The sequence below is a fragment of the Centropristis striata genome, chromosome 14 (assembly GCF_030273125.1).
Source record: "Centropristis striata isolate RG_2023a ecotype Rhode Island chromosome 14, C.striata_1.0, whole genome shotgun sequence".
NCBI lineage: Eukaryota > Metazoa > Chordata > Actinopteri > Perciformes > Serranidae > Centropristis > Centropristis striata.
The window spans coordinates 13438475-13463077 of NC_081530.1; the positions used below are offsets into that span (position 1 = coordinate 13438475).

At 37.6% G+C, this 24603-nt stretch overlaps 1 long non-coding RNA gene across 1 annotated transcript; it reads right to left on the minus strand.

Annotated features, from left to right (window-relative positions):
* Nucleotides 1–1140: 1140 nt before the first annotated feature.
* On the minus strand, nucleotides 1141–3072 carry LOC131985565 (uncharacterized). The gene is made up of 3 exons (XR_009395646.1): nucleotides 3044–3072; nucleotides 2051–2134; nucleotides 1141–1908 (listed from the first exon to the last, which is right to left on the minus strand). It is a non-coding gene; the product is annotated as an uncharacterized LOC131985565 (long non-coding RNA).
* Between the last annotated feature and the right edge of the window lie 21531 nt (nucleotides 3073–24603).

Genomic DNA, 24603 nt, shown 5'->3' on the forward strand with positions numbered 1-24603 from the left:
CACTGAGACAATGCGAACCGGCGACTGCCACTGAGACCATGCGAACCTGCTACTGCCACTGAGACCATGCGAACCTGCGACTGCTACTGAGACCATGCGAACCGGCGACTCTGTCGCTGAGACCATGTGAACCAGTAACTCTGCCGCTGAGACCATGTGAACCGATAACTCTGTCGCTGAGACCATGTGAACCAGTAACTCTGCCACTGAGACCATGCGAACCGGCGACTGCCACTGAGACCATGCAAACCGGCGACTGCCACTGAGACCATGCGAACCGGAGACTGCCTCTGAGACCATGCGAACAGGCGACTGCCACTGAGACCATGCGAACTGGAGACTGCCACCGAGACCATGCGAACCGGCGACTCAGTCGCTGAGAGACCATGTGAACCGGTGACTCTGTCGCTGAGACCATGTGAACCAGTGAGTCTGCCGCTGAGACCATGTGAACCAGTAACCACTGAGACCATGTGAACAGTAACTTTCTCGCTGAGACCATGTGAACCGGCGACTGCCACTGAGACCATGCAAACCTGCGACTGCCACTGAGACCATGCGAACCGGCGACTGCCACCGAGACCATGAGAACCGGTGACTCTGTCCTGAGACCATGTGAACCAGTGAGTCTGCCGCTGAGACCATGTGAACCAGTAACTCTGCCGCTGAGACCATGTGAACAGTAACTTTCTCGCTGAGACCATGTGAACCGGCGACTGCCACTGAGACCATGCAAACCTGCGACTGCCACTGAGACCATGAGAACCGGCGACTGCCACCGAGACCATGAGAACCGGTGACTCTGTCGCTGAGACCATGTGAACCAGTAACTCTGCCGCTGAGACCATGTGAACCGATGACTACCACTGGGACCATGCAAATCTGCGACTGCCGTTGAGACCATGCGAACCAGCGACTGCCACTAAGACCATGCGAACCGGCAACTGCCACTGAGACCATGCGAACCGGCAACTGCCACTGAGACCATACGAACCGGCGACTGCCACCGAGACCATGCGAACCGGCGACTGCTACTGAGACCATGCGAACCGGAGACCATCAAGATGTAACCTCTCCTTGGATGGAAGTGTGTACAACGGTTGGTTTAAAAAAAAAAGATGTTTAGTATGATTGATTTGCATTAAGTCATGTATTTAAATATACATTTCATGTTTGGGTTTGTTGAAATGGAATACATACAATGTTTTGTGTATCACTTTGTGCAGAATTAACAATTGAAGAATTTTTTAGTGGATCCAGAGGTCATCCAGCTTTTCTTGGACTGTGGGGGTGTCTGTATTTTCAGAACCTGATGACACACAATACCAAATTTATTCATACATTATAAATACTCAATTGTGAATTAATATTTTATTATTCAAAGGAAGTAGTTAAGACAGCAGATTGTATTATCAGGCCATGTCTGTGTCCACTGTGATGGGGAAAAAAAACAAATCCATACCTTGTAGACTGGAGAAGGAGTTGTGGGTGCGTTATCCATCATCCACAGCCGGCTAGTTGACGGAGGTCTTTGAGGTACCCCATGGCCGGAAGTGGTTGGGCTAAGTGGGGCAGGATCTGCAAGGTCGAGACTTGTCCAACGCACTTTCTGAGAGGCATCTTGGAAGCAGTGGTCTTCCTCGTCTCACTTGGTCCTGCAATATACAATAGCCTGTACAACAATAACTCACAACTAACACAATTGTAACAATAATATGCAACTGTAAGTGATCTGAACTAAATTAATTTGCTAACTTAACTGTCCCTAGACCAGCATAAAAAGCTAAACTATACAAACTAAATACTCTACTATAAACCTAACCTACTCCTAACCTAACCTAAATATAAATGTGCGAAAAATATGAAAAGTTAGCTTAGTCTGTCTTGAAGATGCTGGACACAGGAAACCTGGAAAAGTCAGAAAATTGTTCCTTCAGATATATTTGTATATCACTATACATGACATCACAGAACAGTGGTTGAAAGTTCTTTATGAATAATAATTTCAGTGTTTCTCAACATTACAAAAGCATTTTTTTTAATTGCTTACCTGAAAAGGTGAAGACAAACAACTGAATGCTGAAGGTCAACGAAGAACTGGATACTCAAGTCTCTTAGGTGAAGTAGTGTTTATCTAGAACAGGATGACAACCGTGAGCATTGCAGCAATGTAACAATGTGTTATTAATGTTTTAAATAACTGAATTAATGTATCACTTATTCATAAAAATCAGTATGAAGCTGAATGTAATCATCTGAATTAAATACACACATAGCACCTCTAGAAACATAGCAACATTTTCAGCATATGTGCCCCTCTGCATCCTTTATAGATGATATAAATTTTAACTTTCTTCATACATTTTTACGTGTTTTATACATTTCTATAGCACCCATGGTCCTCAGGGGTCAATAAGGACCTCATGACATTAGACTGGTTTTAGGAAATGTAGAAAAAAATATTACCAACTTTTTTTTCACCTTTTAAGGTGACTCATGACCAAAAAAAAATTATATTTCATTTTCACTTTTTTTTCATTATTATTGGTCAATTTTATTCAAATATACAAATATCAAAACATAAGTTTCACTAAAAGTTGACATGACCTACTCTGTGCATTCCCATCAAGAATTATTTTTTTCCACTATTACTGTTGAAAAAAGTACTCAGGGTTTTTTTTGTTTTTTTTTTTACTTTTTTCTCTCTTGAAATGAGGCCTAATTTTGAATATTTGACTAAAATTGACCAATAATAAAGAAAAAATTATGAAAATTATACATCAATCAATCAATTTTGGGGGCATGAGTTGCCTTAAATGATAAAATGATAAAAAAAAAAAAAAAAAAAAAAAAGTTGGTAATATTTTTTTTCTACATGTCCTAAAAACAGTCTTGTGTCATGGGATCCTTTTTGACCCCTGAGGACCATGGGTATATAGTCGACAGGAGGACTATATTATTTTTTTAACAAGGGTTAAAAAAATAATAATACATAATTTATTAAAGTAGTTTATGTTAATAACAGTCTTTGACAAACACTCACCATTAAATAAATGGTCAAGCTGTAAATCTGTGAGGGGAAAAACAGGATTAAAGCTTGCAAAGAAGATGAATATGAATGGATAGGTTGATAATTCTATTGACACCACAGCTCGGTAACACCATGGTAATAGTTAGGTAATAATCTGATAATAGTGGCGAATACTTTCAAAAGCTTTCAGTGTAATAGTACCCAAATGCACCCTAAACTAAATTTAAGCCATTAATGGCTATGACTCTGGTATTACAAATACACCTTATTACATAATAACCTCTATTATCAAAATAGTACTGCAGTATTAATATCGGAAGAAAACAGGATTAAAGCCTACAACGAAAATGCTTCACAGCACCACTTCAGGACACACACACATACATGAATTAATCCAAAGCTGTTTAAGCCTACATTTTCAACTTCCAATAAATCTCTCTCTCTCTCTCACACACACACACACACACACACAGTACATTAATATTAGTCACAGGAGCACATACTTCAGGTACCAGTTGACATGAATAGTCTGCTAACAGTAGTGAGTAACATTGACATTGACACAATGCAAATCTTAAAAGGTGAAGTAAACTACCAGTTCATCATTACAGTAAATTTTTACATACCTGACTCCATGGTTAAATGTATATCCCCATGATTATCTCGTCTTTTTAACCTCTCATTACCAAGTGACATGAGTTTCAGTTTAATATTATCCCAATACACCGAATGTTCAAATTTAGCCATTGATGAGTATGACATTGGTATTACTATTACACCTTATTACATAAGAATACCAAAACATCCTCACAAAAAAACAGGACTATTATCAAGAAGCTACCATCAAAATCCACATACAATTAGCTACATATCACAGTTAAAAAAAATTAGTCAGGCCAACATTGTACACAAACCCTACATTAAAAATGGCATTTAGACAACATTAATCAAGGAAAATAGCATAAGCTCTCAATTTTTTTTGCATAATTATATTATTATTAGCATAATGACGACTTCCCAGATAGACACAAGACAAAACACAGCAATTGTTAAAATAATTGATGATTTTCTATATTTGTAAATCATGATTTATGATTTTATGATTTATTCAATTTTTCTAACACAATCATAAACTGTTGCGGCCTACATGTGTACACACGTGTTTACACGTGTTTGCTAACACCAGACACATCTACTGTTATAACAACTGTTAGCATCATTGTAACTGTAACGGAGTAACTGTGAAGATTTTCTGCCTCGACGGACCATTTATAAATTGCTTCGACATGATGCTAAAGCTAGCTCGCTAGAGAGCGCTAGCTCAGACCTAAGACCAGTAGCCGCGAATAAATTAGCAAAATAAAATGACAAACATCGTCCAAATGAAACTCAAATAACTTGCAACTACATTTCACAAAGGACATATTTTCGACAGTAGTTGAAAAGTTCAAATATGAAAATGCTAACATTATAAGGCACAATTGTAACGGTAGTATGCTAGCGAAATATACAGTAAATAAAAACATGTCTTCTTACCTCAGACCCTCAGACGAAGAGCCAGAGAGGCCAAGTACCGCCAGCGGACATATTCAGCAACCGAGTGAAGCAGATTCTCCCCCGTGCTCGCTTGCGGTGAAGCTCTGTTCGCGCGGAGCGAGGACTTTTGACACATTGGGGGCGGGGCCAAGGCTGACCCCTGGCGTCTTATGATTGGTCACTTTCCAGCCCTCCACGCGGGTGCCTTTTCAGTTTACTGCTGACAGCTGGTAGCGGCGGCATCATCTAAACAACAATGGTTGTTTCATGACGTTCACGACCACAACTCTACACTTCATCAATGGTAATAAAAAGGTTAAAAAATGCTGATCCAGGATTGGTCGAATCCACCTGGCCACCTGGTTGCATAGCTACCAAAGCCCCCCCTCCTCCAACACAGACATGCTAACTGAAAACTGTCAGTTTATTCTCACTGAACAGACATGGTGTTTTTTCATAAAACATGAGACCTTATAACTTGACCATACATTTTCCAATCTGCCTCAAACTTGTCATGCATGATGATGGTTCATCACTGACCAGTTCTACATAACAATATTTCATAAATTCCCGCCCTTTTTGATAAGCCACGCCCCTTTTTGATAACTAATGAACTGTTTGTCCTAGAGACTTGTATAAGGTGTCAGATTACTCAGGATAGAGTCCCTGTTTAACTGTTGATTGATGACCCCGCTCCTTTTGATTAGCCACGCCCCCTTTCATAATTAATGAACCGTCTGTCCTAGAAACTTGTGTGAGGTGTCTGTGAACTCAGGACAGAGTCCCTGTTTAACTGGTGATTTAAGCAACGAGAATCAAGGGCCAGAGGCAAGCACACAATCAAAATTTCTTTAGAAATTTTCTAGTTATTCTTCCGTGTCGACTACTCCTCCCAGAGTTTTGGCCGCACATACACAAAAAAGGTATCAAATCGACCGGCTCGCCCATGACAAGTGTGCTATGACTTTTCTAAGGGTTTCGACAAACGGTTTTCAAATTATTGGACAAAAACACGTCAAAAAATCCCCCCAATGTAACCCTATGGAGAGTCTAGAGTGGTGATGTCAGAGTGTAGAGGGAGAGAACGAATTGTCAAAAAATAAATTTGCGCTCCAGGCCGCAAATTTCACTCTACAGAAATAATTTATACATAGAAACGGAGGAAAATTTGTCCTCTCACTCACAATCCTCTGGTAAAGCTGTCAGAGTTATAGTTTGGGCGTAAGACGCACAGATGCACCAACAACTCGCACCAACTGCCTCATTGGCTCCCATATTAAAAACACAGGATGATTTCTGAAATAAGGACATTTTTTTTTTCAGATCGCTCTAACAAAGCTATTTTTTCATTTTTCTTTAAAAAAAAAATATGTAGACTTTGAGGAAGAACTCAGGACGCTCAAAGTGAAGTCAGATCAATGATAGGTATTATGGTTTTGCCAAAAATGCTCTCTGTTCGAGGCCAGAATTTTCAGTTTGTCGACCTCTGGCTGCTCAGTGTGGCGGAACTGTCAGTTATTTTCAGTTGATTGCTCTGCTTTGATTGGTCGACTCCACCTGGCCACCTAGTTGCTTAGCTACCAAAGCCTCCCCCCTCCCCTCCTCCAACACAGACATTTTAACTGAAAACAGTTAACTCTAACTGTCACAGACATGGCATTTTTTCATAAAACATGAGACCTTATAACTTGATACATACATTGTCCAATCTGCCTAAAACTTGTCATCCATGATGATGGTTCATCATTTACCAGTTCTACACATAGACTGTATATAAATAATGGACGTAGTCACCGTGACGTCACCCATTGGTTTGTGGACTGCCCGTTGGAAGCCTCGAGTTCAGCGTTATACTCATCGCCATCTTGCGTCGCCATCTTGTTTCCGATACGCAGAGCAGACCATAATTGGACTGTGGCGGAGCGCGAGGGATCTGACAACACTGACTACACGCCTCTCTACACCGGCAACCCGACTGAGAGAAGCCGCTGCTAATTCATGTTAGCATTAATTGGAGCATTAACTCGGATGTTAGTTTTGGCTAGCAAAAAAAAAAAACAAATTGTATCTTTCTTACCTCAGAAAACTGAGCAGCGAGTGTCTGTTAGTCCAACCAAACACTGAACATGACATTTTTACTGAACAAAACGTTCAATTAAGTGAAAATACAGTGTGAAAGGGTCAAAGTTATGAGACCAAATCGGTAAACCTCCTCTTTCCTATCTATATAACGTTATATATAACTTTATTGACACGTTTCCATGGATACGCATTGCTCTGCTTCTCTCCTGATGACGGCTCGCCTTGTTAGTGACCTGTCAATCAAAGCTAGAAACGCCCCAAATCATACGATTCTTTATCTTCTATTTTCTTCTAAATGGGGCCATTATTAGAACTATTGACATCAAATTGTCTTGAAGAAGATTTTTTACTAGCGATTGAGACCATAATGTTGTCCCTGAAAAAATGTTCTGAGGTAATAAATCAAGTGAGAAGTTTTCAAATTTAGCGCTGAAATGAATGGGCAGATTTCTTTTGCAGCCAAACTTAGCACCCCCTACTGGAATTTTCGGTGAATTGCAGGCTTTATGCACTTCCTGGTGGCCTCCATGCTCAGGCACGGAGATTGCCACCTGGTTCTACATAACAATGTTTCATAAATTCCCGCCCTTTGTGATTAGCCACGCCCCTTTTCATAACTAAAGAACTGTTTGTCCTAGAAACTTGTATACGGTGTCAGATTACTCGGCATAGAGTCCCTGTTAAACTGGTGATTGATTACCCCGCCCCTTTTTATTAACCACGCCCCCTTTTACTAACTAATGAACCGTTGGTCCTAGAAACTTGTGTAAGGTGTCAGACATTGTAATACAGTGCTGTTTTCAACCTTAACACAAAACTACTACAGGCAATGAATTAAAAAGGAATGTTTGTCTGTCCTGAGGATGATCAGAGGACGAGTGTTAAAAATATAAATGATCCATCTTTGGGGCATGGCTAGATTAAACAGTTTAAGGCCCTTGGGTCGAAAAGGCTTATTTACTATCTTTATTCAAGAGCAGGATTTTCTGTTAGAGCGCAGGCTTACTTGATTTTGCGTGCCGCAAGAGGGCACCTCCCCTACGATTGGTAAGAAACAGACATTGCACCCTATTGACTGTGACATTTGATAGAGTCGTCTCACTTAATTTCCTAGTGTGAGCTAGTTGTGGGAACAGCAGTCCTTTTCAGTGAACTGAATCACTAGAATCCACTCCTTAAAGAGATGAGTACAAAAGAGTTGTTCACCAAATCATTCAGTGCTTTACCAGAGCTGTGACTGCGTATCACAACTCACTGAGCTGAAACACAGTTGATCATTCAGTTCTGCTCGCCAAGCGAAATGGCTGTTCGTGAATAAGCACTACTTCCTACTTCGAGACACAAGAGGGAGAGAGGGGTGAGCTTGAGCTTGAGCGACAGTGACTCTCACTGGGCTCCTGTTCACTTTACTAGTACGTTCAGTGAACTGACTGGTGGATGCCGCAGGAGAGTCTGGCTGCAGACCTGCACTGTCCCGACGGGAGGTTGCAGACCTGCACTGTGAGGTCTTCTGCACTGTCAGGACTGGAAGTTGATTTGAAGCCTTTCAAAATAAAAGTGAGCATACTGGAAGCATGTATTTTCGTTCCCCGTGTTTATTTCTTGGGTCTTTTTTTTTATATATACATTGTGAAAATGTTCATGTGTAGTGATGTGTTCAATTAAAAAGATTTTAAAAATGTATATGTTTCCAGTTCAACTGGATAAAGTGATGAAACGCAAGAAAATATCAAGATAAAAAACAAACAAAAAAGACACTCTAGCTGCAGACCTGCTCTGTCAGGACCCTTTATTGCAGACCATAGACTGTATATAAAAAACCCTAACCCTCGAGTTCATCATTACACTCGTCGACATCTTGCGTCGACATCTTGGTTCCGATACGCGGAGCAGACCATATCTAGACTGTGGAGGAGCGAGAGGGATCTGACAACACTGACTACCTCTCTACTACGGCAACCCGACTGAGAGAAGCCACTGCTAATTCATGTTAGCATTAATTGGAGCACTAACTGGGATGTTAGTTTTGGCTAGCAAAAAAACAAAAACAAAATGTATCTTTCTTTCCTCAGAAAACTGAGCAGCGACTCCTTGGAGTGTCTGTTCAAATAAACTGTCATTAAGTGAAAATACAGTGTGAAAGGGTCAAAGTTATGAGACCAAATCTGTAAACCTCCTCTTTCCTATCTATATAACGTTATATATAACTTTATTGACACGTTGCCGTGGATACGCATTGCTCTGCTTCTCTCCTGATGACGGCTCGCCCTGTTAGTGACCTGTAACCACGCCCCATCTCATACGATTCTTTATCTTCTATTTTCTTCAAAATGGGGCCATTATTAGAACTATTGACATCAAATTGTCTTGAAGACAACTTTACTAGCGATTGAGACCATATTTTGCTGTCCTGAAATTTTTTTCTGAGGTAATTAATCAAGTCAGAAGTTTTCAAATTTTGCACTGAAATGAATCGGCAGATTTTTTTTGCAGCCAAACTTAGCGCCCCCTGCTGGAATTGTCGGTGGATTGCAGGCTTAAGGCAATTCCTGGTTGGCCTCCATGCTCAGACACGGAGATTGCCGCCTGTTGCAGACCTGCACTGTGAGGTCCAGGAGTTGATTTGAAGCCTTTCAAAATAAAAGTGAGTCCACCGGAAGCACGTATTTTTCGTTCCCCGTGTTTGTTACTTGCTTTTTTATTTTATGTATACATTTTATGTGAAAATATGTTTATGTGTAATTTAAAAAAAAGTCCAAAACCCGATTCTTTCAAATTAATATAACTTTACAGGGCAATGTATAGTGTGCAACATAACGTTCTAGAGATTAAGACTGTTTCTGTTTCTTCGTATGATGAAAAGTTGTTGACTTTTACTCACCTTGTGGTCTCCAGACTTCACACGGGGAACGAAAAATATGCGCTTCCGATAGACTCGCTTTTATTTTGAAAGGCTTCAAATCACCTTCCTCACCTCAAAGTGCAGGAGACCTCAGAGCGAAGGTCTGCAACTTCCGGTCCAGTGCAGGTCTGCAGCCAGACCCTTCTCGGATGCAGAGGCAGAGAGCCAATCAGGGCATCCGTTCACTTTACTAGTACCCTCAGTACACGAACGAAACACTGACTGACGGGATTCCCTGATAGGGAATGGCAAAAGAAAAAAAAGACTAAAAGAAGGAGAAAAAGAAGAAGAAGGCTGTAGCGAGGGGCAGGCTTGAGCAACTCCATGCTCATGCTACTTGGCATTTACGGTGTAGAGAGAGACACTAGACGGGACAGGAATTTGAGAAACAGCTAAACTTTTCATTAAAGTACGGTTCATTTACCTAAGCATTTCATTCTTTTGAACGGAAAAAAAGAGTGTGAGCAGACATTTTGGGTAGAAGAGAAGAGGTTTGAGAGAGCAGTAAAACAATCTGAACACAAAATCAAGTAATCCTTTTCTCAAACTGAAAATCCTGCACTCTAAGGCTTATGATGAATATCAAGAAATAGCTGGAAATTAACAAAAAAACACTTTGTTTCTGCCAAGTTCAAGGCACATTTGCACAATGATCTGGTCTCAGCACATGTCTTGACTCTGTTGATGGTTATGTCATATTTGTAAGTCTCAATCTGTCCATTTTTCCCCAAAAAATCTCACCAGAAGTAACTATGTAGAGGGTGATTTTTCAAAATTTTCTTCCCTGGACCCCCCTACTGTTGCTAGGTTACCAGTGGCTCAACACCACCGCTACACAAAAATCTAGGGGAAACACTGCATTCTATAAATTATTGCTTGAGTACTGCATGGTCCAGGTTTGCTGTGTAGTGAAATATGTGTACAGCATAAGCTCAATATTAGCTGTAATAATAAATGTCCTCAAACTAGATCTTGACTCAGGCTTCCAGACCTGAAAAAAAACAAAAACAGTATCTCATGACAGTGATATTTTCTTTCAGTCCATATTCACATATTGCCAAAGTTTTAATAAACTTTGCCCAATTGGTAATATAACTCTCTACATTTAAAGCAATTATATGTTGATCTTTCTTGTGTATGACAGGAGATTTTGTCTTTAATGGTAGTGCTTGAGGAAACATTCTGCTCTGTTTACACCAGACATTAACAACATTTCAACTTGCACAAGTTGACCATGGGATCATGACCAATGCCATGGAAACAGAACAGATATTTGAAAAAAGTGTCGATCCTAGGAAAGTTTTGAAAAAACTTGAAAAAATTGTCAAAAAATAAATTTGAAAACTGTGCTCCAGGCCACAAATTCCACTCTACATAAATAATTTATACATAGAAACATAGGAAAATTTGTCTTCTCACTCACAATGCTCTGGTAAAGCTGTCAGAGTTATAGTTTGGGCGTAGGAAGCACAGACGCACCACCAACATGCACCAACAGCCTCATTGGCTCCCATATTAAAAACGCAAGAAGATTTCTGTAGAAATGCATATTTAACAGTTTTTCTGATCGCTCTTACAAAGCTATTTCTTCATTTTTCTTCACAAAAACATATGTAGCTGTTCAGGAAGAACTCAGGATGCTCAAAGTGAAGTCAGATGATAGGTATTATGATTTTACCAAAAATGCTTTCTGTTCAAGGCCAGAAATTCCAGTCTGTCCACCTGTGGCTGCTGTCACTGTTCAGGGACATTCATGTGGCAGTTAATTCTGTTGATTGCTCTGCTCTGATTGCCTTTGATCTTTGCTCTGATTGCCTTTGATCCTTTGATGTGATTACAGTTACAGATACACGCAGGCACACACACACACACACACACACATGCGCACACACACACATGCACGCGTAAGTGCACACACTCCTCCAGATACACATGCTTCACACACACACACACACACACACACACACACACACACACACACACACAGACACACACATTTTGAGGTTAAAGGGCATAGGTTGCTGTTTAAATAAATACTTGAAAAGGAATGCTTGTTGTAGGTGTGCTCCTTGTATATAATATAGTATCATAACATTAATAGTATTAATTGTTTGAAATCTCTGAAGAATCTCATCATAGTTTTCTAGTTATAAATCCCTTCTGCAGAGCATGAATATCCGTGAGGCCAGTTTCAGTTTAATGATGACATACCAAGTAAAACTGGAGACGAGGTCAAATATATTTGGTATAAAATGATAGAACTGGATGGAACCCTCTTATATGTTATATTTGCAACCTTTGTTCACATTTGCAACATTTAAAATTCTTTATTGAGCATGATAGTGTTTTGAAAGTAAAAAAAAGATTAAAAATTACATTTTATGTTGGACTAAAAAAGACACAAAATGACCAAAAAATACACAAAATGACTAAAAAAAGGCACAAAATGACCAAAAAAGACTCAAAATGACTAAAAAAGACCCAACATGACTAAATAAGACACAAAATGTCCAAAAAAAAGACATAAAATGACCAATAAATAAACAAAACAACTAAAAAAGACACTACAAAAGACACAAAAGGACCAAAAAAGACACAAAATTACGTACAAAGACACAAAATGAGAGTCCCACTAGAATAAAACCAGAGTTGGATGACAGGATCACACACAGAAAAAAAACAAAAGATCACATTTATGTTGGTTTTTCCTTTGTGTCTTTTTGGTTCAAAATGTTGAGCCAGTAAGTCAGAATAAAAAATAAATTATTATCAGGTCATATAGGTTAGGTTGTGCTGGGAAAAAAATTACCAACATGGCATTTAAACATTTTTTAAGTGGTGTATACAGGCAGGATGAAAAGGATTCAAAAATGGACAAAATAGCCCCAGACTCCATAGAGATAAAAGCTGTGCATGAAGCCAAATTTAACAGAACCCTCACATGGAACCCTTTGTCTCATGCTCTGTATATGGCGAGCTTGGACCTCTTGCTCTGTATTACACTTGATGAATAATTGTACTGTCCCGACTGAATTTAATAGCATGATGTAAAGCCGGACCCAGATGATGAATTACTGTACTGGGGAATGTCGCTCCAGACCCATTTTTAGAGATTACGTTTTATTAACTCTTCTGGATGTCACATCCAGCTAATGAATAAATCAATTATTCATCCATTTTTTAATTTGAAATAACCTGACATAGATAAATGGGTTGCAACAAGCTTCTTTTTTTCCAAGTTAGAAAGGAAAGCCCAGCATCTTCATGGGAAATATTTTGGCCTCAGGATTGAGACATCACTCTCTCTGCAGCTTTGGCTCCTTATCCTGATGCATGGTACACTGTAAAAAAAACAACCTTGTTTTTACAGTAAAAAACCAGCAGCTGTGGTTGCCAGAACTTTACCATAATAAATACAGTAGAACTTTTTCTAATATTACGGTAAAATGATATTAGCACTGTTGATTTCAAATTTAAGATTGCCATTTTATTCCATTTTTTATAGTAAAAAATAAAAAGTTTTCCCGTCAAAAGAAACGCTGTTCTGCCATATAATTGACAACAAAATACTTTATAAATGCTGCATAAATGAAATATTTTACCCTTAAATATTACAGTATATTTTTGTTAGAGATATGTTTAGTACATTTACAGTGAGTGAGAAGTATTTTTTATAAAAGATAAAAGCAAAAATGACAGTGATGGCTTGTATATTACAGTATATTTTTGTTACAAACACGGTGCCAGTGTATTTTAGAGTGGAGTAATGTACTTTTTTAAAACTGTAAAAAAAATACTGTTTTGGCTGATATTTACAGTGTTTCATTGTTACTGAAACTGAATTAACCCATTTATCATTTTAGGGTCTTTTACTGTTGTGGTTTAGCAGTTTTTCACCATAAAATTTACAGACATTTTTTACAGTGTATGTGTATAATTCAGCAGTGTTTACTCTCAGTTGTGCATCATTGCAGCAAGCACGAACATGCACCATAGTTTTGTTACATATCGAGTTGTAAATTGTAACCATTGTACGATTACATGCACAGGGTTCCCTACCTTTTCATGGTATTAGAAGCAAATAGTTGCCAAAGAAATGTTCCAGCATTAAATCTACGGACTGGAGGATGAAGACATTGCAGCAGCACTGCATCATGACAACCCCCACCCCACCCCCACCCCCCCTGCCCTGTGTACTCTGAGAGCTAAGTGTACCCATTACACTACTCCATATCAATAGTGCCTTTGCTGGGCGGGAACTATTGATTCCTATTGCTGTAATGATGACTTTGGTTCATGTTATTCCTTCTCCTCTTTTTTTCTTTTTTACATCCCTGCCTCCTAATGAGGAGATATCCAAGCTGAATTATGATCGCCATGGCAACAGAGTCAGCATGCATTCCCTTTGATATCACCCTGTCCCACATGGAGCACAGCTTATCACCAGGTTCTAAAATTAGACCTCCTCCCTCTCTCTGTGGCACATACTGGATGGCCTTCATTCCTCTGCTATGACCATTACTCAGGACCAGCGTTGGCCTTTGCTTCAATTATAGAATTTGGAATTTATGATTGGTCAAATTGACACAGAATTGGTATGGCAATACTGTAGGATATACCTTGTTAAAGTACATTACTTTTGCAATAATCCACAACATTGCCTGAGATGTATCATCACCTAATTAGCCATTACAAGATAATGCAAACCCATACACATGCCCACATGTGAGTATCAGATTGGATAATACACACTTTAAAGGAAAAAAGCAGTTTTTTTTATTAGAGTGTGTAAATCCTCAGAGGCCCCAAAATAAAAATAAAAAATATATAATAATAATAATCTGTTTATTGAAACACATCACATCATGTTACATGAACTTTTTAGATGCATGATTTTCCCCCCCTCAAACAAACAAACAAGTAGAAAACATACAAAACATTATCCCACCCCCCACCCCAGTTGGTCTTCCCTTTTCAAACAGAATATCTCAGCAAACACCTTGCATTCACATTTACCTTACATTTATATTGATGTAAGAGCACAGCTGGACAAAACAAACAAAACAAAACAAACAAACAAAAAAACTAAAATGTTGTTAACTCCTAGCTACATTATCGAATTATGAGATAAGAGGCTGCCATGTAGTATAGAATTTCTCAGTTGACCCTTGAAGTGAAAATTAGATTTCCTCTGAAGTCCAGGAGATTTTGGTTGAAATTTGTCAACTTCCTCTGCATTAATTTCTGTCTCTGTTCAGCATCTTTCAGTCTGTCCTTACATCACATGCATGGCTCCTTTTTCTCCACACAAACTTGGCTATCAGTCACATTTTTCATTTTATTTTAATTAACAAAGTATAAAGCTGCCAGGAACCCAAAAAACAAACAAAAAACACAGGTTTCTATGGATTTTTGACCATTTATAGACACAAAAACAGCAGAAATAATAAATAATAATGATAAATAATACAACTACAAAACAGCCTATTTGCATGTAAATTAAAAATAGTAATAGTTTTCATTGTAGAAACAAAATTCACATTTTAAAAATGGTCTAGAAACATAAATGGCACACTGTGAAAGCTCCTATGATGCTCTTTTAACTGGCTTGTCTACATATCATACATACATAAAGCTATTACTCTAAATAAAACGTGTATTTTCAATAAATAGATGGACTTCAGGGGGTTAAGGAATGACATTAGGTCAGTGTGCCAAGATTGTTCTGCTGGGGGTTTAGGCAACTTCCAGTGTAGAAGGATACGCCTGCAGACAATCAGAGAGGCAAAAGCTAAAACATTTAATGTCTGCTTATAGCCTGGCTAACACCAGACTAATCTCAAATGAGATCTAGTCTGGCAACCAGCCATTCATTTCTCCGTAGAGGAGGTGTGGTTTATGATCCTCCAGAGCCGCTTATTGGGCGCTTAGAATGTCTATGAAAAGCGTCTGTAGGTAGCTCTTAGCCAATCGTATCAGTTATACCAGATGACGTAGTAGAGCTACAGAAATGGATGTTTGTTGTGTGTGTGTCTGTGAGATAGTGTTGCTTGCTGCTTTGCTTCTCCAGTTCTCGCTTTCTGCAAGATTATTTATTTTCACGCTTTATCCCCCCTCATGTCATTCAGCCACACACATCCACTGATTTCATGGGCAATAAACAAGCTGCTGCGGGTCTCTCGGCGGCTCCGCTGTCCCCCGGCTCGTAGCCAGATCACCGGCGTTACGGTAGCGGGGCTGTTAGCCGCGGCGCTAATAGCCCCGCTACTGTAACGCCGGTGATCTCGCTATGAGCCGGGGGACAGCGGAGCCGCCGAGAGACCTTTTGCCTTTCAACTTTCGCTCTAAACTATTTAAAACACCATCTACAGCTAAAGAGAGTTTCGCGTCTGCAGCAGCCATGTTGGATCCGTAAGAAAACTACAAGCTTCCAAGTGCCGAGTAGTACGCGTCAACGTCTTGCCTCCCCGTTCTGTGATTGGATCCCTAAAACAGGGCTAAGAAACCTCTCTGGTTGCCAGACTGCCTGGAGGTTCGAAATTAAATTCGAGCGCGTAAGGCAGTATGGGTATACCCAGGCTAGTCTGCTTACTGAATTCTAAATAATTTGAGGGAACTCCAAAAAAATGAGAGGACAGGGAGTGATAGCTACACCTAGAACCTCATGATGACATGAAAGGCCAAGATGCGATTTTATCTCAATACTTGATTCATGATGCGATATTATTGCAATTTTAACCCTCTGGAGTCCATGAAAGCACCGGCACATTACTTCTTCATGACGTGAAGACATAAAAATGAAGCAACATTGAGTCATCAGCTTCCCTCTAAAGTTCTGGCTTGAAACTCCGTGCCAGATTTTTTTTGTTTATGATATTCAACCAAGTAAAACTGGAGATAATGTCAAATATATCATTTTATCATTTTACCTGTCATATGTTATATATGCAACCTGTATTCATATTTGCAATATTTAAAATTCTGTGTTTTGAAACATAATTTTCAAGATCAGATTTTATGTTTCCTTAGTTTCTTTTGGGTTAAAAATTTTGTTCAAGTAAGTCAAAGTTAAAAATTAATTATCAGGACATATAGGTGAGGTAATGCTGAAAAAACTGACACCAACATGGCATGGTAAAGATTTTTTAACAGACATAGCCGAAGATATCAGAGGGTTAAGCATTTTGTGATATGGTGAGTATTGTAATACAAAATATTGTGATTTAACCGTTTAACTGCATTTTTTGTCCACAAAATTAAATTCAGTCGAAAATTCTCAGTCTACTCATCTCCCTTCAGTCTTTTTATTTCTCCACAATGAGAGTCAAGGCCACAGACTGACCAACAAAGTATTCAGTCAAACTGAACTGATATCAAACATGTATGGACGAGAACAACTGCAGCATTTCATCAAAATTTCCTCAACTTTAATCTTCACTGCTCTGATTTTTTTTCTGATTGAAACATAAAAAACCCTTACTTTGCAGCGTTATTATCCTGACTCATAGATTCCTTAGATCTTCTAGTTTCATATGATACCAGTATCTCCAGTATATTCCTAAAAGTGACTAAAGCAGCAGTTATACTGTATGAATAGAGGACAACCTGTTCCTCCTCAGTTGAAGTCAGTGCAAGACTACACCAGGCTGAAGAGGCTCAACAGGTGCACTATGTTGCAAGGTTATAATAGTTTTGGATTAGTTTTAGTTTTAATTTCATTGTGAATGCTTGTTTTCAAATTCAGTCAGTTTTAATGCGTTTTAAGAGTGAGTTTGCTAGTTTTAATTAGTTTTTATTTTTTTGGAAAATGCTTAGTTTTAGTTTAGTTTTTATTAGTTTTAGTGTTAGTTTTTTTGTAATGGGGTATTTGTTAGGTGCCAGGTTAAAAAAAGTCACAATAAATGTTGCCTTTATTTCCTTTGTCTGATCCATCTCAGCCCCAATAAGTTTATTAAGTCATAAAACCAGATAGATGAAATAGGTTTCATATCAACCAAAAAGATTTACGTCTGGAAAAAAGTTGACAAAGATAAAAACCAAGGACATTTTCACTATAATTTTAGTTTGTTTTGTAACCACACAATACAGTTTCAGTTAGTTATTGTTTTTTATTTTTTTTAAACTCTCGTTTTTTTTATTAAAAACTCTCGTTTTTTATTTTATTTCAGCTAATGGAAATGTTTTTTCAATTCTAGTATTGGTTATTTCGTTAGTCTTTGTTAACTATAATAACCTTGCTATGTTGACTGTGTTGAATTTCAGAAATGATTAACTTAAGTAATGACATAAGTGTTGGGTAAGAAGCTGTAATGTGATTACTCAATTTACAGTTATCTAAAGCAGATATTTCATTTAATACTTTGTCACCACAGTATTAAAACACCAGGTCATCTATCCTGTACATGACACACATTGATGTCACACTGCCATGTGACACTAAAAGAGAGGCCACATTCTCCAGAGAGTCAACAGGTTGACCTCCGATGCCTTTTAAATAAAGCTACAGTTACAATGTGCTATAACAATAAACGGTGGGTCAGGACAGACAGGAGAGGTCAAGGATGGTGCCACACATGCCACAGTTGTTGCATCAGATTCTCCTTGAAGGTGAATACAGCGGAAAGACTACTGTCAGCAGTACTCTTTATCTGCTCTTCAGCTCTTATTTTGAATAAAATTTCAGTAGGAATGGAGATGTGCATGCTGTTTGACATGTATACAGCCCTACAAAGTCTAACTGCATTAACTAAATGTTTGGTCAAAATTGATTTATAATTAAAAATTAACCCCTTGATGTCTGTTTTGTCTTGTGACAAAGTTTTAGATTTCAATTTTGCTTTATTTCAGAGAAATAATGATATGAAACCACAAAATCCAACTCAAAACCAAGCAGTAATTGCACTTACCACAGTCTGCTTTGGATATATATACTAATTCAAACATAAAAATAATAGAAATTATAAGTTTATTTGATAGGGAAATTATTATCTAGATAGTGATGATGTAAAAAACTGAGATAAAATCATATTAAGACTAAAATATAACATTTCTCTATAATATTAAGTCTAAAATACACACATCTTTGAATAGAGTTGTTAACCCTCTGGAGTCCACGAAAGCGCCGGAGCACGACTTCTTCATGATGTCACGACGTAAAAATGAATGTCCAATTTAGTGCGTCAACACTTTTTCAGCAAAAGTAAAAATCACCACGTAAGTGTGAAGTGTAACATGATTTTACTTTTACTTAGATTTTTCAAATTTTGCAGTGTGCGTCTCAACATTTTTAATGCAATGGTTGTGTTTACTGGTTTTTTGTGTTTTTCCTGTGTTTTTTGTAATTTTTTGTGTTTTTTTTATATATGTGTGTGTGTGTGTGTGTGTTTGTTTTGTCTTTTGTAATTTTGTGTATGTTTTTGTTTTTTATGTGTTTTTTGTATTTTGTGTGCGTGTGTTTATGTGTTTTTTTGTGTTTCAAAATGTTGATCCAGTAACTTAAAATGACAAAATAATAATCAGGTGAGGTTGAGCTGAAAAAGATGATACCAGCATGACATGGTGACCATTATTTAAGTTGCATATACAGGCAGAATGAAAAGGAGTCAAAAACCAACAAAATAGCCCAAGACTCAATAGAGTTAAACACTTTAAAATACACTTCTAACTAAATCAGTTTGGAAATGTTTATTCACTGAAAACAAAATATAAAAGCTGAAAGAAGACAACAACATTACTATTAGAACATTTTGCAACAAAACCAGAGTGCAGTTACTACATTTTTGGGGTCAAAGGTCAAATAAATCGTCATGATTTTTGAGCATAAAAATGACATCATCAATACATGTAGAAATAAGTGTCATATCACTTATCTATCTATAACCCATTTGGCTGGCCAGTTAAAAAAAACGTTAAAAAAACTTTAAAGCAGTTTTTCTCAGTTTTAACCTATGTGTAGTTACTGCAGTTAGACTTTGTAGGGCAGAATAGTTAACCAGCTTCTTTCTTTCACAGATAAATACTTATGATCTGAATAATATCTGATTCCAGGCCAGTAATACTTGCTTTTTTATTGGAACCCAGCTCCAGACTTTCTTCTACACCAGAGAAAAGTCAACATACAGGAACACCAACTTTTCCAAAGGTATTCATATAAATTCAATTTGTTAAAATTCTGAACAAGTTCTTTAGAATATGAAAGGCGACAGTGACTGCCTTTCCTCCAACTCTCAGGCTTTGAGTATGTGTGAACACGACTCAGATGATAAACATAAAGTCTGCCCTTACATAAATGATGCAGTGGAACCCAAAAAGCATTCACACCTTGGTGCAAAAGAGAAATACTTATAATGCAGTGTTTTAGTGATTAATTTTTTTTGCTTTTCATATATTCACAGGAGTAAAAAGCACATGTCTGGGCCCCTCTAAATACTTTAACACCTTGCTGTTGAGAAGCTTACAATATGCCAATTACTAGTCAGACAAACTGTTTGTTTTCACAGTTTTTAGTTTTGGGATGAGTGTGCAGTTACCACCACAATGTCATCATGACTGGTCAATGTGTTGGTATTTTTTGTTTTATCATGTTTTATCACAACAAGTAAAAGTAAAAAATCTTGGACTGAACAGTTCACACAGCTTACTGCGAACACACATCCACATCTGTGTTGAGGTCAGAAGGGCCGACAACACCACATCCACCACATATATCAGATGAAAAAGACAATCATCCACACAAAATTACATTTAACAATCTTACTGATAGCTCAACTAGCCTAATGTTTGGTGCAGCAACAGTTCATAGTTTTTATGGTTAATAAGTATGAAGAGCGCTGTTGCTTCCAACTGACTTTATAACTCATCTACCTCTGTCAGAGCCAAGATTACTGAACTGCACTAATCTACTGTCACTATTTGCACTGTAGACCTGTACAACACTCCACTCCAAATACTGGAACATATACCTCACATCATATGTGATATGTGTTAATATTAATCATTTTGATATTACATATCATATTTATACAATATTCATGTCCTTTTGCACATTGTACTTATTAGGGCCACGGGGCAATCGCACCGAGCACTGGTCCCATACAGCAATAGCTGTAGGGACCACTACTGTTATACTGTGGATTTAATACAATACACATACACAAATGAATCGTCCATGGCAGAAGTCTGTTAAATTCACCAGGCACATGTTTTGATGATGGAGTCATCTCCAGGACCAGCAGTATGGTAATTTAGAAGAAAGAAAATTATAATAATGTCACTTGAGATAATGAGATAACACAGACCTGTGTCGACAATACAAAATGAACTAAATGTTCATACTGCATCTGAAAAATTATGTGTGTCATAAATACAACATCAAACTCTGCAGTCTGCTGTTTGGCTCTGCTTGCACTGCAGAAAAGGTGTGTCTAAAAACAAGATAAAAACTCTAAATCTGAGGGAAATGATCTTGCTTCATGGACAGACAAGATAAATTAAAGCTGCAAGCAGCGTTGAACTGGCCCGAGCAGAGTGCACTGCAAATTATTTAATTCTTACCAAGATAAAAAAAACTTTAGATTTAAAGGTTTTTGATAATTTATCTTGTTTTAAGAGTTAATTTCTTATTTTAAACGTTCAACATGCTTATTTCTAGATTTTATAATCTTAATTTAAAAAAATCTTGTCAAGTGAAATCGCCTGTCCATGCAGCAAGATCATTTCCCTCAGATTTAGTGTTTTTATCTTGTTTTTAGACACACCTTTTTTGCAGTGTGGATCGTGATGAATGGGGAACCTAAAGGGTTGTGTAGGCAGGTAGCAGTGAGTGATTTTTCCATTACTGTCATTTACTCTTTCCAACCAGTGAAGGGTCTTATGGTCAGTCTCCAGGCTGAATTCCCTGCTTAAGAGTTAGTAGTTGAAAAAGTAAAGGGCCTCCTTAACTGCAAGTGCTCCATTTTCCAGCATGGCGTAATGGATATTTTGCGGCTCATGTAAACTACAGGATGTCAGCTGTCTTGTGGTCCCTGCAGAGGAATGACCACAAGAAGGAAAACATGTTTCTTTCTTACTGATTTATGAAAGTCCTGAAACGTCTCTCTTTCCTCTGTCCACTGGAGCAGATTGAGACACCTGTATCAGCAGCTGCCCTGGTAAAGGAGTAAGGTGGAATATGCTGGATAGTTTTACACAGAACCTGGTGAAAAAGAAACACTCATTCTAAGTAGAGGCAGTTCACACCATTACTGTGTTATTGTGTTTATAGCTATGAGTTTCAGTGTGAAGTGACAGTTTATACTGCTGCAGACTGATGACTTTGTAAGGAAACTGCATGGTATTACAAGAGTTTTCAGAAAAAAAAGTATCTTTGATAATCTTGTATGACTACTAATTTTTCTCATCCAATAATTATTTTTAAACCTGGAACAGGTTTGACATCTTAGCCAGGCGTGAATCATTCTGTATGTCCACAGCTAATCAACCTCCCATTAGTTTTTCGCACAATGCAAAAAGTGTTGTCTAAAAACAAGATAAAAACACTAAATCTGAGGGAAAAGATCTTGCTGCGTGGACAGATAATTTCACTTGACAAGATTTCTTAAAATGAGATTGTTAAATTTAGAAATAAGCATGTTGAACGCTTAAAATAAGAAATCAACTCTTAAAACAAGAAAAATGATCTAACACTTCTACATGTAATTTATCTTGGTAAGAAACAAATCATTTGCAGTGCACTCTTCTCGGACCAGTTCATCGCTGCTTGCAGCTTTAATTTATCTTGTTTTAAGAGTTAATTTCTTATTTTAAGCGTTCAACATGCTTAAGAGTTAATTTCTTATTTTAAGCGTTCAACATGTTTATTTCTAGATTTAATAATCTAATTCTAATCAACAGTGAAGATGAAGCTACTTTGTGGGACTTTTATTCTACTAATCTATTAGATCTACTTGCTATGTGGGAGTTTTATTTTGAAAAACAGCCTTGTTCTGGGTTTCCTGTTAAGCTGCAGTGACCTCTCACACTTTAATTCCACTAAACACCGAAACCATAAGAGGTTCTTGAGCATACAGTCATGAATGCACTGCAAAAAAGGTGTGTCTGAAAACCAGATTAAGCTCTAAATCTGAGGGAAATGATCTTGCTGCATGGACAGATAATTTCACTTGATAAGATTTCTTAAATTAAAACACTGAGAGGTAACTGTGTCTTAACAGGAAATCCAGGGGCATGAGGACTTGTTGCTAAGTAAGGAAATAAAATCTTAGGGACAAGTTAGGGCCATGGCCGTATTGTGAAACTCAAAATTTCTGTGGGAATTTTCTTGTTGATTTAATTGATCATTGTTTGCTGACTCCTCACTCCTCCAGTCCATAGGGGTCGTCCTCTACGTCCTCAACAACTGCTTCAATTACACAGCAAAGCAATTTCCTGTAATCAGCTAAAGTTAAAAACAAGCCTTATCGTCCGTTGCAGGACACATTTTGGCCTTTTCATTTTGGCGCCCCACTAATTGTTCACAGGATAACATTTGTGTTTACTGATGTTACGCCAGTGTAAACGATGCCACCATTTACATAACTGTGGCCCAAATAACCACACTGTAAAATAAACCTGTTGTTTTGACAGTAAAAAAAAACAGCAGCTGTGGTTGCCAGAACTTTACCGTAATAAATACGGTGCAACTTTTTGTAACATTACGGTAAAATGATATTAGCACTGTTGATTTCACGTTTAAGATTTTATTCCGTATTTTACCGTATAAATAAAAAGTTTTTCCATCAAAAGAAACGCTGTTTTGCCATATAATTGACCAGAAAACACTTCATAGATGCTGCATAAATTAAAGATTTTACCATTAAATATTACAGTATATTTTTGTTAGAGATAAAAACAGTATGTTTACAAAAAAAATGCAAAAATTACAGTGATGTCTTGTATATATATTACAGTATATTTTTGCAACAAACACTGTGCCAGTGTATTTTACAGTGGAGTAATCTTTTTATTTTTTAAACTATTCACTTTTTTAAACTAGTAATTTTGGGTATTTTTTATTCATTTTGCATCCTTTTTTAGTAATTTTGTGTCTTTTTCATTCATTTTGCATCCTTTTTCGTAATTGTGGGTATTTTTTTATTCATTTTGCATCCTTTTTTAGTAATTTTGTGTCTTTTGTTACAGAACACAGTGTCAGTGTATTTTACAGTGGAGTAAAAAAATCCACATTGATATATACAGTTACGGTGTTTCATTGTTACTGAAACTGAATTAACCCATTTATCCTTTCTTTTACTGTCATGTTTAGCAGTTTTTCCAACGTAAGATCTACAGACATTTTTTACAGTGCATCCTTGCTTCTTTGAACCTGTTTTTTAAGTCTCAGATAAGTCGTAAAGCTGAAAGCCATCATGTCTGGATGAATAATATCTTCAAGAGGTGCACACAGTTTCTCCAGGAACTGCGTCTGGATGACTGCCAGCACAGCGCTGAGCTGCTACATTGGTATGTATCCAAAATAAACTGCTTGTGGCTTAATTGCAATAAACAGACAAGTATGCTTATATAACTCAAACTAATGTGTCTGAATTCATGCTTTGTCAGGTTTGTCTATAAGACAACAAGCAAACAGTTTTTTGAAATGTTTGTTTTCTGAATGGTATATGGGTCGATCACAGCTATGCTACGTGGGGGAATCTCAAGATAATCTTTGATGCACTCAGTTTAGTTCTCACCACCTGCACAGCCAGCTTCAGCTATTGTATTGAATAGCATTGTTATTGCTACTATACTGAACAAAAATATAAAAGCCCCATATCAAATATTGATGCCACATGGAGTTAACAACCCTAAATGAACATATGCTGACTTTTACTTGTACAAAAGGATTATTTATATTGATTTGTGTAACATTTTAATCCATCTCTGTCAGTGAGCATTTGCTCAGTGATCAAATCAAATCAAAATTACTTTATTTATCCCCGAGGGTAAATTCAGTTAGTCTGGTAGAATCTCTGTTAGAATGAGACAGCCTGATGGCTGTAAGAGAGAAGGATCT